Source organism: Halichoerus grypus, chromosome 12, assembly GCF_964656455.1.
Source record: "Halichoerus grypus chromosome 12, mHalGry1.hap1.1, whole genome shotgun sequence".
Lineage (NCBI taxonomy): Eukaryota > Metazoa > Chordata > Mammalia > Carnivora > Phocidae > Halichoerus > Halichoerus grypus.
This window is the reverse complement of record NC_135723.1, coordinates 36218075-36231934: the sequence shown is the minus strand read 5'-3', so window position 1 is coordinate 36231934 and position 13860 is coordinate 36218075. Positions and strand designations below refer to the sequence as shown.

At 36.3% G+C, this 13860-nt stretch overlaps 1 long non-coding RNA gene across 1 annotated transcript in view; it reads right to left on the bottom strand.

Moving 5' to 3' along the window:
• Window positions 1-13860, bottom strand: part of LOC118549096 (uncharacterized) — an 87124-nt gene that overhangs the window by 72805 nt on the left and 459 nt on the right. The window contains exon 2 of the long non-coding RNA XR_013442751.1: window positions 8944-9056. This is a non-coding gene — a long non-coding RNA (uncharacterized LOC118549096). The remainder of the gene's footprint in view (window positions 1-8943; window positions 9057-13860) is intronic.

Genomic DNA, 13860 nt, shown 5'->3' with positions numbered 1-13860 from the left:
TTTTTTCCTAAAGAATGAGGGCTTTCTGCTTTTGTTTCACAACTACATTCAGAAACTGAGCAGAATCAGGATGCTTTGCATTTCTCCTGTCTCAGATTCTATGTTTTAGCTTCATTTTCTCAGGCTCTTCTCTGTGACATAAGATGCCTGTTGGCAGCTCATAAAAAAAGAGTTGATTTTTTTCTTTGTATATGGTATTCTAGAAAAGGAGTCCAATTAGTTTGGTTTGTACGGATATATCTTAGTGGATTATAACCAAAACAGGTGAGTATCTTTTAATCCCTAACCTTATTTTCACAATGCTGATGATAAAGAAAGAAAAATTTAAATACCAGCAAAAGGAAATTGTTCATGCTAAAGCCTAGAACATAGCATAATCCATCCACTCACCCCAGGCCAGGTTAGGGCATATGTGGTAACTGCTCCTGCTACCTCTACAACAAACCCCATTTTCTTTTCCTTCTTGGCATCCTACCAGACTACATTTCCAAGCTTCCCTTGTGATTATATAGGGCTCCTGTGATTGACTTCTCTGAATGAAATGTAGGCAGAAATGATGTAAGTTGCTTTCAGACCTAGCTCCTAAATAGACATTCCATTCCCTGTCTGGCTGGAGGTCCTGGGCGTGGTAGACCCACAAAACTAGGGAGTCTCGCTCCCTGAGTCTCAACTCAGAAGACAGCCCCTCAACTAGGCATAGCTATTTTGCACTGCTGAATAAGTGAGAAATAAACTCTTAGTGAGGGTCTGAGGTTTTGGGGTGTTTTGTTCTAACAGTTACCCTACCCTAACCATAGACTTAGGGCAGATGGCATAGGGCATAGGGCAGATGCAGGACTGTCCTAGTGCCAAAGTTGTGGAAAAGAAACAGAAATTTGTAAGGGTTCTATGATGCAATAAATACCCTTACCTTACCTTCATTTATATTAGCATTCCTCCTTATTGGTAGAGTTAAAGGAAGAATTAGAAAAACTGAGAGAAGGCTGAATTTTCTATATAAGTCACCAAAAGAAAAGTGTTTAGTATATGGAAGATACTTAATCAATAGCAGCTATTAATAGAGTTCCATTTAACATTTAAACATTTTAAGCCCTGTTAATCTTTACGACTATTATGCCCTATGAAGAAATCGTAGCTGAATTTTCCACAGTGTACCTTGGATTATTATCATGTGTACTATACCTCTATTTTATTATATTTTAATTTGAAAACATGGTGAAACAACAGTAAAATAAGTTTTTAAACAGGAAACAACATAATAGTGATTAAATCTGGGGGGACTGAGATAACACTTAACTTTTATTTATTTAATTTTTTGCTTATTTGTACTTTCCACCTTTTTCCCAATGAGTATTTGTTACAAAAAGAGTAAAAAAGAAGTCACATAATCCTATTCTCTTAACACAGCCAATTTAATGTTTGCAAGTTATCTTTTACCTTGGTGTTTATAACCATACGCACATAGTTTGTTTTATATAATAGCAGTGCAGTAAATATACTGGGCTTTGGAACCAAACAATTTTGCATCCTGGCTTTGCCCCTAATTAGCTACTTGGTCTTGTGAAAGTCAATCTGTGCCTTGATTTTTCCCTTCTGATAAAAAAAAATTCCTAAGGTGTTGTGCTATAATGAGGATTTACTGTATATAACGTATTAAATGCAAAAAAAATCAAAACAGTGTTTAGCACATATGTTTTTATAATTAGCAACTATTAATATATATTAAAATTTTTATCATATTTCCCCATTTTCCTATATGGTCTTCATAGTTTTATTTGGGTAGCTATTCCATCCATTAATATTCCATTATGAAATACAGTAATAAAGTGCAGCCGACCCACAGTTGAAAATGTGTATATAACTTTTTGACTTCCCAAAAACTTAACTACTAATAGCCTACTGTTGAGCAGAAGCCTTACCAATAACATAGTCGATTAATGCATATTTTGTATGTTATATGTATTATATACTGTATTCTTACAATAAAGTAAGCTAAGAGAAAAGAAAATGTTATTAAGAAAATCATAAGGAAAATACATTTTCAGTATTATACTGTATTTATAAAAAAAATCCACATGTAAGTAGACCCATGCAGTTCAAACCCATGTTATTCAAAGGTCAACTGTAGTCTAAAAATGTTGGGCAAGTACACATAGCAAAATTTACTATCTCAACCATTTTTAAATATACAGTGCAATGCTGTTAAATATGCTGAACAATGTTGTGTGATCATCACTATCATCTCCATGACTTTCATCTTATAAAACTGAAACTCATTAAATAATATTCCCCATTCCCCCTCCCCCCTAGCCCCTGACATCCACCATTCTTTCTGTCTTTATGATTCTGATTACACTAAGTACTTCATATAAGTGGAATCACAAAGTATTTATGTTTTTGTGACTGGCTTATTCATTTACAGTTAAAATAATCATTGATGGGACATTTAACTTCTATCATTTTGCTATTTGTTTTCTATATGCCTTAGAGCATTTCTGACCCTTATTTCCTGCCTTACAGTCTTCTTTTGTGTTTAGCTGATTTTTTTTTGCAGTGAAATGTTTAAATTCCCTTTATTTACTTTCATGTTCCATAGCTATTTTTTTTCTTCATGGTTACTATGGGGATTACATTTAACATGCTAAAGTTGTAACACTCTAATTTCCATTTATACCAGCTTAAGTTCAATAACATGCAAAAACTCTGCTCCTTTAGAGCTCTATCCCTGCCCCTTTTGGTTGTTATGTCACAAAATTACATATTTACACAATATGTGCCCCAAAACATAAACTAATAATTCTTTTAAAGCATTAATCTAGAAAACAGAATGTAGAGTTACAAACCAAATTTACAATAATACTAGTTTTTAGACTAATTTCTTAAAAATGTATTAATCTCTTAAATAATGTAGAAAACAAAAAGTAGAGTCACAAACCAAATTTATAATAATACTAACCTATGTACTGAGGCCAGCATTACCCTGATACCAAAACCAGATAAAGACACTTCAAAAAACCAGAACTATAGGCCAATATTTCTGATGAATATAGATGCAAAAATCCCTAGCAAATCAAATCCGATAATACGTTCACCACTATCAAGTGGGATTTATTCCTGGGATGTGAGGGTGATTCAATATTTGTAAATCAATCAATATAAAAGGCGAAAGATTTATACGATCTGGAGAGAAACCAGAGTATTAAATCAATCAATGTGATACGTCACATCAATGAGAAAGAATAAAAATCATATGATCATTTCAGTAGATGCAGAAAAAGCATGTGACAAAGTACAACATCCATTCATGATAAAAACCTTTACCAAAGTAGGTTTAGAGAAAACATACCTCCACATAATAAAGGCCATATATGAAAAATCCATAGCTAACATCACACTCAATGGTGAAAAACAGAGCTTTTCCCCTAAGATCAGAAACAAGGCAAGGATGTCCACTCTCACCACTTTTATTCAACATAGTACTAGGAAGTCCTAGCCACAGCAATTAGACAAGAAAAAGAAATAAAGGGCATCCAGATTGGTAAGGAAGAAGTAAAACTTTCACTATTTGCAGATGACATGATATTTTATATAGAAAATCCTAAAGACTCCACCAAAAAACTACTAAAACTGATAAATGAATTAAGTTGCAGGACACAAAATCAACATACAGAAATCCTTTGCATTCCTATACACTAATAATGAATCAGTAGAAAGAGAAATTAAGAAAACAATCCCCCCAGTGCTTGCTTCAGCAGCACATATAATAGAAAACTATCCCCCCAAAAGAAAATGATCCCATTTACAATTGTACCAAAAATAACAAAATACCTAGGAATAAAATTAACCAAGGAGGTGAAAAGACCAACTGTAAAACAGTGATGAAAGAAACTGAAGATCACACAAATGGAAAGATATTCCATGATCATGGATTTGAAGAAGCAATATTGTTAAAATGTCCATATTACCCAAAGCAATCTACAGATTTAATGCAATCCCTATCAAAATACCAACAGCATTTTTCACAGAACTAGAACAAACCTAAGATTTGTATAGAACCATAAAAGACCCCAAGTAACCAAAACAATCTCAAAAAAGATAAACAGAACTGGAGGTGTCCCAATCCCAGATTTCAAGATATACTACAAAGCTGTAGTGATCAAAATAGTATGGTAGTGGCACAAAAACAGACAGATAGATTATCAGAACAGAATAGAGAGCCCAGATATAAACCCATAATTATATGGTCAATTAACCTTTGAGAAAGGAGGCAATATCTAATGGGAAAAAGACAGTCTCTTCAACAAATGGTATTGGGAAACTGGACAGCTAGATGCAAAAGAATGAAACTGGACCACTTTCTTACACCATACACAAAAATAAACTCAAAATGGCTTAAAGACCTAAATGTGAGACTTGAAATCATAAAAATCTGAGAGCACAGGTAGTAACTTCTCTGACATTGGCCATAGCAACATTTTTCGAGATATGTCTCCTGAGGCAAGGGAAATGAAAGCAAAAATAAACTAATGGAACTACATCAAAATAAAAAGTTTTTGCACAGTGAAGGAAATAATCAACAAAACTAAAAGACAACCTACTGAATGGGAGAATATATTTGCAAATGACATATTCAATAAAAGTTTAGTATTCAAAATCTATAAAGAACTTATATAACTCAACAGCAAACAAACAATCCAATTAAAAAATGGGCAGAAGACATGAACACACATTTCTCCAAAGACATACAGATGGCCAACAGACACATGAAATGGTGCTCAACATCACTATTCATTAGGGAAACGCAAATCAAAACCACAATGAGATATCACTTTATACCTGTCAGAATGGCTAAAATAAAAAACACAAGAAACAACAACTGTTGGCAAGGATACGGAGAAAAAAGAACCCTCATGCACTTTTGATGGGAACGCAAACTGGTAGAGTCACTGTAGAAAACAGGATTCCTTAAAAAAATTGGAAAATAGAATTACCATATGATCCAGTAATTCAATCCAGTGATTGCACTCCTGGGTTTTTACCCTCAAAATATAAAAACACTAACTTGGAAGGATATATGCGCCCCTATGTTTATGGCAGCATTATTTACAATAGCCAAATTATGGAAGCAGCACAAGTGTCCATCACTAGATGAACAGATGAAGTAGTATATATGTATGTGTGTATCTCTATACCTATCTCTCTATCTATAATGGAATTTTACTCAGCAATAAAAAAGAATGAAATCTTGCCATTTAAAACAACAAGGATGGATCTAGAGGGTATAATGCTAAGTGAAATAAGTCTGTCAGAGAAAGACAAATACCAAATGATTTTACTCATATGTGGAATTTAAGAAACCAAACAACTGAAGAGAAAAAAAGGGACGAACCAAAAAACAGACTCTTAACTATAGAAAACAAACTGATGGTTATCAGAAGGGAGGTGGGTGGGGGCATGGGTGAAATAGGTGAAGGGGATTAACAGTATACTTATCTTGATGAGCACTGAATAATATATAGAATTGTTGAATCACTATGTTGTACTTAACTAATATAATATTCTATGTTAACTATACCAAAATAAAAATAAAAATAAAATAAAGTAACCCATGTATTTACCATTCCCCATCCCAATGCCCTGACTGGCAGTTGTGCACATGCTCCTGGAGCAGCCTGCACCAGACCTGCAGGAGCCGGGGGGCAGGAAAAGGACCCTGTCCTCCAAACATCAGATATCTGAGCTCTTCTTGCTGATTTCTGCTTTTTTTTTTCTTTTTTAAGAGAGAGAGCAGGGGAGGGGGAGAGGGAGAGAGATAATCTTAAGCAGGCTCCTGGAGCCTGACATGGGGCCCTATCTCATGACCCTGAGATCAGGACCCAAGCTGAAACCAAGAGTCAGATGCCGAACCAACTGAGCCACCCAGGCACCCTGGCTTGCTGCTTTTAAACAGAGAGGTGCAGACAAAAAATGGGTGGCCATTGTTGCACCTCCCCCAATCGTTGCAAGCCCCTCCCCCTCTGGCTGAAACGACTTCCCTGGGATTTAAAGGCCTGGTACACTTCCCTCCTCCCTTCATTTTTCTCTTTTTCCTCTTTTGGGAGCCAGACATTAAAAACAAACAACTGCATATACTAGGAAATTTAGAAAGTGAGCACATATGCCCAGGGAAAGGCTCAGAAAAGACATTAATTTTAAACCTCAGGCTGATCCTCAGCATAGACAGCCTACAACAATCAAAACAAAAAACAGCAGGCCAAATTATTAGATCCAAATATCCTCTATGAGGCCAGTATTATCTTTTTTTTTTTTTAAAGATTTTATTTATTTATTTGACAGAGAGAGACACAGTGAGTGAGGGAACACAAGCAGGGGGAGTGGGAGAAGGAGAAGCAGGCTTCCTGCGGAGCAGGGAGCTGGACGTGGGGCTCGATCCCAGGACGCTGGGATCATGACCTGAGCCGAAGGCAGACGCTTAACGACTGAGCCACCCAGGCGCCCCGAGGCCAGTATTATCTTGATAACAAAACCAAACAAAGACATCCCAAGAAAGGGCAGATCAATATCCCTTACGAATATAGATGCAGAGATCCTCATCAAAATACAAGTAAACCAAACCCAGCAACATACAAACAGAATTATATACCATGGCCAGGTGGGATTTATTCCAGGAATGCAAGGTTGGTTCAACAAATGATAATCAATCAATGTAATATGACATATCAATAAGGACAAAAACCACATGATCTCAGCAGACACAGAAAAGGCATTTGAAAAAAATGCAATACTCCTGCAAGATAAAAATACTCAGCAAACTAAAACTAGAAGGGAACTAACTCAATCTGAAAAAGGGTATCTACAAAAAACCTCACAGCTAGTATCATACTTAGTGGTGAAACACTGAATGTTTTCCTCTTAGTTTCAGGAACAAGATAAGGATGTCTGTTCTTACCACTTCTATTCAACACTGTGCTGGAGTTTCAAGCCATGGCAATTAGGTAAGAAAAAGAATAAAAGAAATCATAGTGGAAAGGAAAAAATAAAACTACATTTGCAGATGACATAATCTTATATACAGAAAATCTTGATGAACTATTAAAAACCTATTAGAACTAGTAAATGAGTTCAGCAAGCTAGGAGGATACAAGATCAATTTACAAAAAGTAACTGTATTTCTATACAGTTATAGTGAACAATCTGAAAATGCAATTAAGAAAATTATCCCATGTATAACACTATGTATAACATTAAAAAAAATAAATAAAACACTTATAAATACATTTAACAAAAGAAGTGGAAGGCTTGAAAACAGAACACTTTACATCACTCAAAGAAATTAAAGAAGACCTAAATAAATGGAAAGGCATCTATGTTCATGGATTGTAAGACTTAATGTTGTTAAGATGGCAATACTCCCCAAACTGATCCATAGATTCAATGTAATCTCTATCAAAAGCACAGCTGGCTTTTTGTAGAAATTGATAAGCTGATCCTAAAATTCATATAAAAATGAGGGACCCAGAAAAGTCAAAACAAGCCTGAAAATTAATAACCAAGTTGGAAAACTCATATTTCCCAACTTCAAACTTACTACAAAGGTACAGGATTCAAGAAAAAATTAATATGTTGAAGCCTTTAACCTCAATGTGATTATATTTGGAAAGAGGGCCAGTAAGAAGCTGATAAAGGTAAAATGAGGTCATAAGGGAGGAGTCCTAATCCAACAGGGCTGGTGCCCTTATAAGAAAAGGAAGAGACACATGAGTTCTCTCAACCATGTGAGGACACAGTGAGAACGCAATCCATAAGCCAGAAAGAGAGCTCTTGCCAGGAACTCAATCAGCTAACACCTTGATCTGGGAATTCTAGCCAGAACTGTGAGAATATTAAATTCTGTTGTTTCAGCCAAAAAAACCCCTCATACTTTGAATTATGTGCTTTAGAAAATAACCACCCCTTCTGTAATAGTTGTGTGTTTCTTAAGATGATATCAGACCTGATGTGATGCATTCTGGTAATATAGTCCTGGGGAGATGAGTTGAAATCTGGTATGATATTCCTACGGGTAAGGAAGAGGCTCTTTTTGAAACTAGGGAATAAATTGAGAAATTTATTGTCAAATCACATAGAGAAGAAATTACAAGTGCATGATCTGTATCTGAAATCCTCAGAATATTTTTGCCATCAGAATTTTTTCACATTTTAAAAATGAAAGACATGCAGATTCTGTATGTTTTTAACACTCTCAGCAGAACCCAGAGTACGACCCTATTATCAAACAATATTTCCGTGGTGAAACATATGACTACCCACACTACATGGGATAAATAAAGATTATAAATGTCCTCTAATCAATTTAGGTCATGTTTTGATGCCAAATGACTTTGTACCAAACTTCCAAATAAAAACTGTCTCAAGAGCTTTTTAGCTTTCCTCTCCGTGGTTAAAGGATTATGGATCTGCGGGACTGAAAAGGCTGATTTGGAATGGAAGATGTCAACTCTCATCTCTTACTGGACTTTTTTCTCTTGGTTCTAACTTGCAAAGAAGACAGATTACTAGTTTATTTCCTGGCTGAGAGGGAGAGCACAGAGAATAGGGTGAAGTCTGTGAGGCCCGAATCTCAAATCAGGCCTAGTTTTCTGTTAGTCTCACATTTCATTTCCTTTTGTTAATCTCTAGGTCTATAGTGATTTCATAGTCTCTTCTCCTAAGAAAGACTTTCCTCTGTCTAGGCACACTATGACAAAACATTAAAGCCCACTAATTCTAACATTTTATTATATATTAATAATCAATAAGAAGGTGAATCTTAGAACAAGATTTGAGATAAGAAGATGAACTGTATCTTCCTTCCGTGTGGTTCTTCTTCCATTTCCATCCTGGAGAATTTTGGTTTGACCGCATTAAACTGGGCAATGGTCCTTTTACATTATCATCACTTACCTTCACAATAAACTTTAAACCCATGAGCACTAACTGCAAAATCAGTGGTCAAATGTAGTGAGAACACAGATTTGGTACTTGTTTCTGATGGCAGCAGATAGAATCCTGTTAACCTAAAAACATACATAAAATTAATTGTTAGAGTCATATTTTATCTAACAGAGCTGAAAGAGCATTAAGAGTTATTTTATCAAGTCCCCAAGCTTTGTATAAATAAGTACACAAATACACACACACACATATATGAAGTTATGACATGTTAATTAGAAGTCACTCATTAAAAGAAATTGCTGTAAGTTTATATAAATATACATTTATTTATGAATGTGTGTGTATATTACTGAGAGGAAAAAGCTAAGGATAGACATATAGATGAATGGAACGGAACTGAGAGTCCAGAATTAAACCCTAACATATACAGTCAATTGATTTTTGACAAGGGTGTTCGGATAAATCAATGGGGAAAGGACAGTCTTTTCAATAAATGGTGCTGGGGCAACTAAATATCCACATGCAAAAGAATGAGTTTAAAGCCCTATTTCATGCCATATACAAAAACTAACTAAAAATCTACCGAACTCCTACATATGAAGTAAAACTATAAAAATCACAGAAGAGAACATAGGCATAAATCTTCATGACCTTGGGTTAGGCAACAGTTTCTACATATGACACCCAAGTGTAAACAACAAAGAGGAAATAGTGATAATTTTCTCTGACTTATTATTGTAAAGATATAATCTCAAAGCTACTGCCAGATCTTTGGTGTCACTGAAAAGTATCCATCAGCAATAGATAATCCGATTATTTCAAATGCGCTAATTAGCAAGGTCTGAAATTCTGAGGATGCACAATGGGAAAACCACTTCTCTCTGCATAATCACATACAGTACCATCTCTGTTAAGAGCAACGGAATCTGTGTGAATTTAGCTGCATTTAGGAAAATGTTTCTCTTCCTTTATTTGTCCTTGCATTGTCCCAGAGCTGAAAAATATTTGTCCTTGGTGTGTGTGTTTGGTCCAATAAGTTACCACAAAACTACAGGAGAAATGAAGATGTACATTTCATTTCACACTGTTGTAGAAACTTGAGGGATCTTAACTTGATGTGTCCAATGAGACAGTTTTGCTTAACTGCCTCTTACTGAAAAACTCAGACCTAGGGAAATGTTTTGTGTAATTGTGTCCTGTGAACTGCCCTTTTGGGGAGGGGCAGATTGGGGTTTGGGTGTGGGTCGGTTGTGGATCCTAGGGTGAAATAAGTTTCTGTGGGTAGGGAGTAGAATTCTCTGAAATGGAGATATTTTTACATTAGGGATTAAAGAAAACCCCGTCAGGGGTGCCTGGGTGGCCCAGTCAGTTAAGGGACCAACTCTTGATTTTGGCTCAGGTCATGATCTCAGGGTCCTGAGCTCAAGCCCTGTGTCAGGCTCTGCGCTGGGTGTGGAGCCTGCTTGAGATTCTTTCTCCCTCTGCTCTCGCTCTCTTTCTCACTCTAAAATACATAAATAAATCTTTAAAAAGAATAAAGAAACCCCCTTCAGTGAGGAGCAGCATGGAAGTAAATTTTCGATAGGAAAACCAGATAATGTTCGGTGTCTATGAAGGGAACTAACTCCCAGTCCCCATGACATGTTTAAAGTTTTGTTCTTTTCCTTTTACTTTAGAAACAGTCATGTTTAGCATATGGTTTTAGTTCTCTTGGGTTTTAAAATTTTACTTTGTTATCTACAATCCTTCAGTAAAGTTGTAAAGGTAAGGTCGTATGTCCAAAGTGTGGTTCTGGGGATTTTAAGGGAATCACCCTTCCTGTCAGAGAGCAGCATTTTATTGAGGAATTATGGGAAAGTGAGCAGAGGCTCAAGGCCAAGCTGAGAGGGAGAAGAGCTCTCTGGAGAAACGGCTGCAATTTGTACTGTACTTAATATAATCCTGCAGTTTGTACTGCACTTAATATAATCCTCCTCCCCCTCCCAGATATATCTGAGGAAGATTACAGAAAGAAAAACATTCTTTTTTTTTTAAGAAAAACATTTTCTGGGGTGCCTGGATGGCTCTGCCGGTTAAGCGGCTGCCTTTGGTTCCGGTCCTGATCCCAGGGTCCTGGGATTGAGCCCCCCATCGGGCTCCCTGTTCAGAGGGGAGCCTGCTTCTCCCTCTGCCTGCTGCTCCCCCTGCTTGTGCTTGCTCTCTCGCCCCTCCTCTCTGTGTCAAATAAATAAATAAAATCTTAAAAAAAAAAAAAAGAAAAACATTTTCCAACAAAATTATCCTAGCTAATTTTCAGTCAAGCATCTTATTTAAACCTTATATTTAAACAAAAAAACTTTGGTTTTGTTCACAAATGCTTGATTATCACCCAGCATTTCACTTCACAAAAAGGAATTAAATTTAATTTCAATAACGTTAAGAGTGGTCTGATGAAAAGTATGGGCAGCATAGGAAAAAGATGAATTACCACACTCAACTAATAAGATAATAGTAGGGGTGAATCCATGGTGAATCTCCCTTTTCATTTTATGATGTGCTTCTGAAACATCACTTTGGAAAACTCATATTAAAATAACAAAAGCTATGGCTATATAATAATGAGGACTACCTTGGAGTTTTAATGAATCAAACGTCTTGTTTTAAAACTATTTCATACGAAGGTCATACTGATGGTATGCAATGTGATTCCACACAGAACAAAAATTGAAAGCCCCACAACTCATATTCTAGGTCAGCAGTTTTCAAACTTTTTGGCCTCAGGACTCTTTCACAATCTCATAAATTATTAAGAGTCCTACAGAACTTTTAAAAAATGTGTATATCTATACGTATTTACAGTAATACAAATTAAGGTAGAGAAATAAAAATATTAGTTTATTAAAAATAACAAGCCCATGTTAACATAAACAATGCATTTTAATGAACATAGTTATGTTTTCAGATAAAAGAAATTAGTGAGTGGGGCACCTGGGTGGCTCAGTTGGTTAAGCCTCCGACTCTTCATTTTGGCTCAGGTCATGATCTCAGGGTGGTAAGATTGAGCCCCCCCATGGGGTTCTACGCTGGGTATGGAGCCTGCTTAGGATTCTCTCTCCCTCTCCTTCTGCCCCTCCCCCCTCCTGCTTGTGCTCGTTCTCTCTCAAAAAAAAAAAAAATAGTGAGATACATGGTACTATTTTAGATTTTTGCAAATCCCTTTAATGCCTGGCTTGATGGAAGATAGTTGAATTCTCGTATGTGTTTCTGTATTCAATCATGTGCATTGTTTGGGTTGAAGTATATAAACTTCACCCAGATGTATAGTTGGAAAAGGCAGGAATATTTTAATAACTTTTCCAGATAATTATAGGTATTTTTTTTATAAGTGGTGTATCTTAAAAGTTAGTGGCAATGTAGAATCTGGAGGTATATCAATTAACTTTTTACATTCTATGAAAATCTTTTGGTCTAACTTGTACTTTGAATGAATGTTTTACCCACACACGATTTTGTAACATCATGCATTGGTCATTTGAAAATACTTGTTCAATGAATTATGCAAATATTCTAATGTTGACACATTTTATTATATAAAATCCTTTTGTTACTAAATTTTCCTCTGCAGAAAAGTCTCAAGAATTAGTATGTTGTCAAGTTTACGGTGGTAGATATGTTTTCTAAAATTCTTAATTTTTATTTGAGAGCTTTGATTTTTTTTTTTTTTGGAGAGAGAGAGGGAGAGAGTGTCAGGGGTGGGGAAGGAAAGGGTCAGGAGGAGAGGGAGAGGGAGAATCTTAAGCAGGCATGGAGCCCGACGTGGGGCTCAACCTTATATCCCTGAGATCATGACCTGAGCCGAAATCCACCAACTGAGCCACTCAGGCGCCCTGGAAAGCTTTAATTTTATCACTGACAACAAATATTGTCAATGGTTTTCTTTAAAAGGACAGGCTGATTTCATTTTCAAGAAAATGTCAAATACCCAAATGTGAAAGACTAGAGTTTGGCAGTCATTCTTTCAGGCAAAATGTTATTCCATGAAAAAATCTGCTAGTTAAAAAATACATGTATTCAATGGTTGAACTTTAATAAATCTAACTTTCACAATTTCATCAAGGACATTCTTAAGTGAAATAGATAATTTTATTTTTCTATTGCAAGTGCATGACAGTGAAGAATAATGACTGCTGGAGTTTGGTGTCATTGCCTTTGATTTGTGCTGAGGCCCAAGAAGTTTTTATTTACTACTGATTTTACACTATCAGGGCAAATTCCAGCAGTGAAAAAGCAAATAGCAGTATTATTATAAAGAGCTTTGACCTTGCAGATACTCTGAAAGGCTCTTGGGGATACCCAGAAGGCTATGGACCACAATTTGAGAACTGCTATGGTAGGTATTAGAATAAAGGCAGAATATGAAAACAATTAAGACATGATCCCTTTTCTCAAGCTCATGTTCTAATAGAGGAAACCTACAGAGATGATTACAACATGCTTTAGAGATACAAGAAATGGCAACAGTGGGGAGGCCAGATTAAGGACAAGAATGGACAAGTACCAGATGTAGAGTTGGAAAGGCAGACAAGCAACGATTAGATCTGACCTAAGGTAGTGGTGAATGGAGAAACGTTCAAGGTGGTGGAATTATAAGATGTGGTGATTGATTAAACATGAGGAATGAAGAAGGAGGGCAATGGGGTGGATAGTGGTGCCCTTCCTACATGGGCATTACAGGAGGGGCAGGATGGCAGCGGGGTGGGAGGAGGTAAATTCAGTGCGGGATTTACTGACAATGAGATGAATGTTAAGCATCTAGGTAGAGGTGTTGAGCAGGCAGTTAGATACTCCTGCTCCTTCCCTGAGGGCCCTGCAGTTTTGTCACCCACTGCTGTATTCCCAGTGCCTACCTAGCACAATACCTAGCTCTTCACAGTGACTGAATAAATA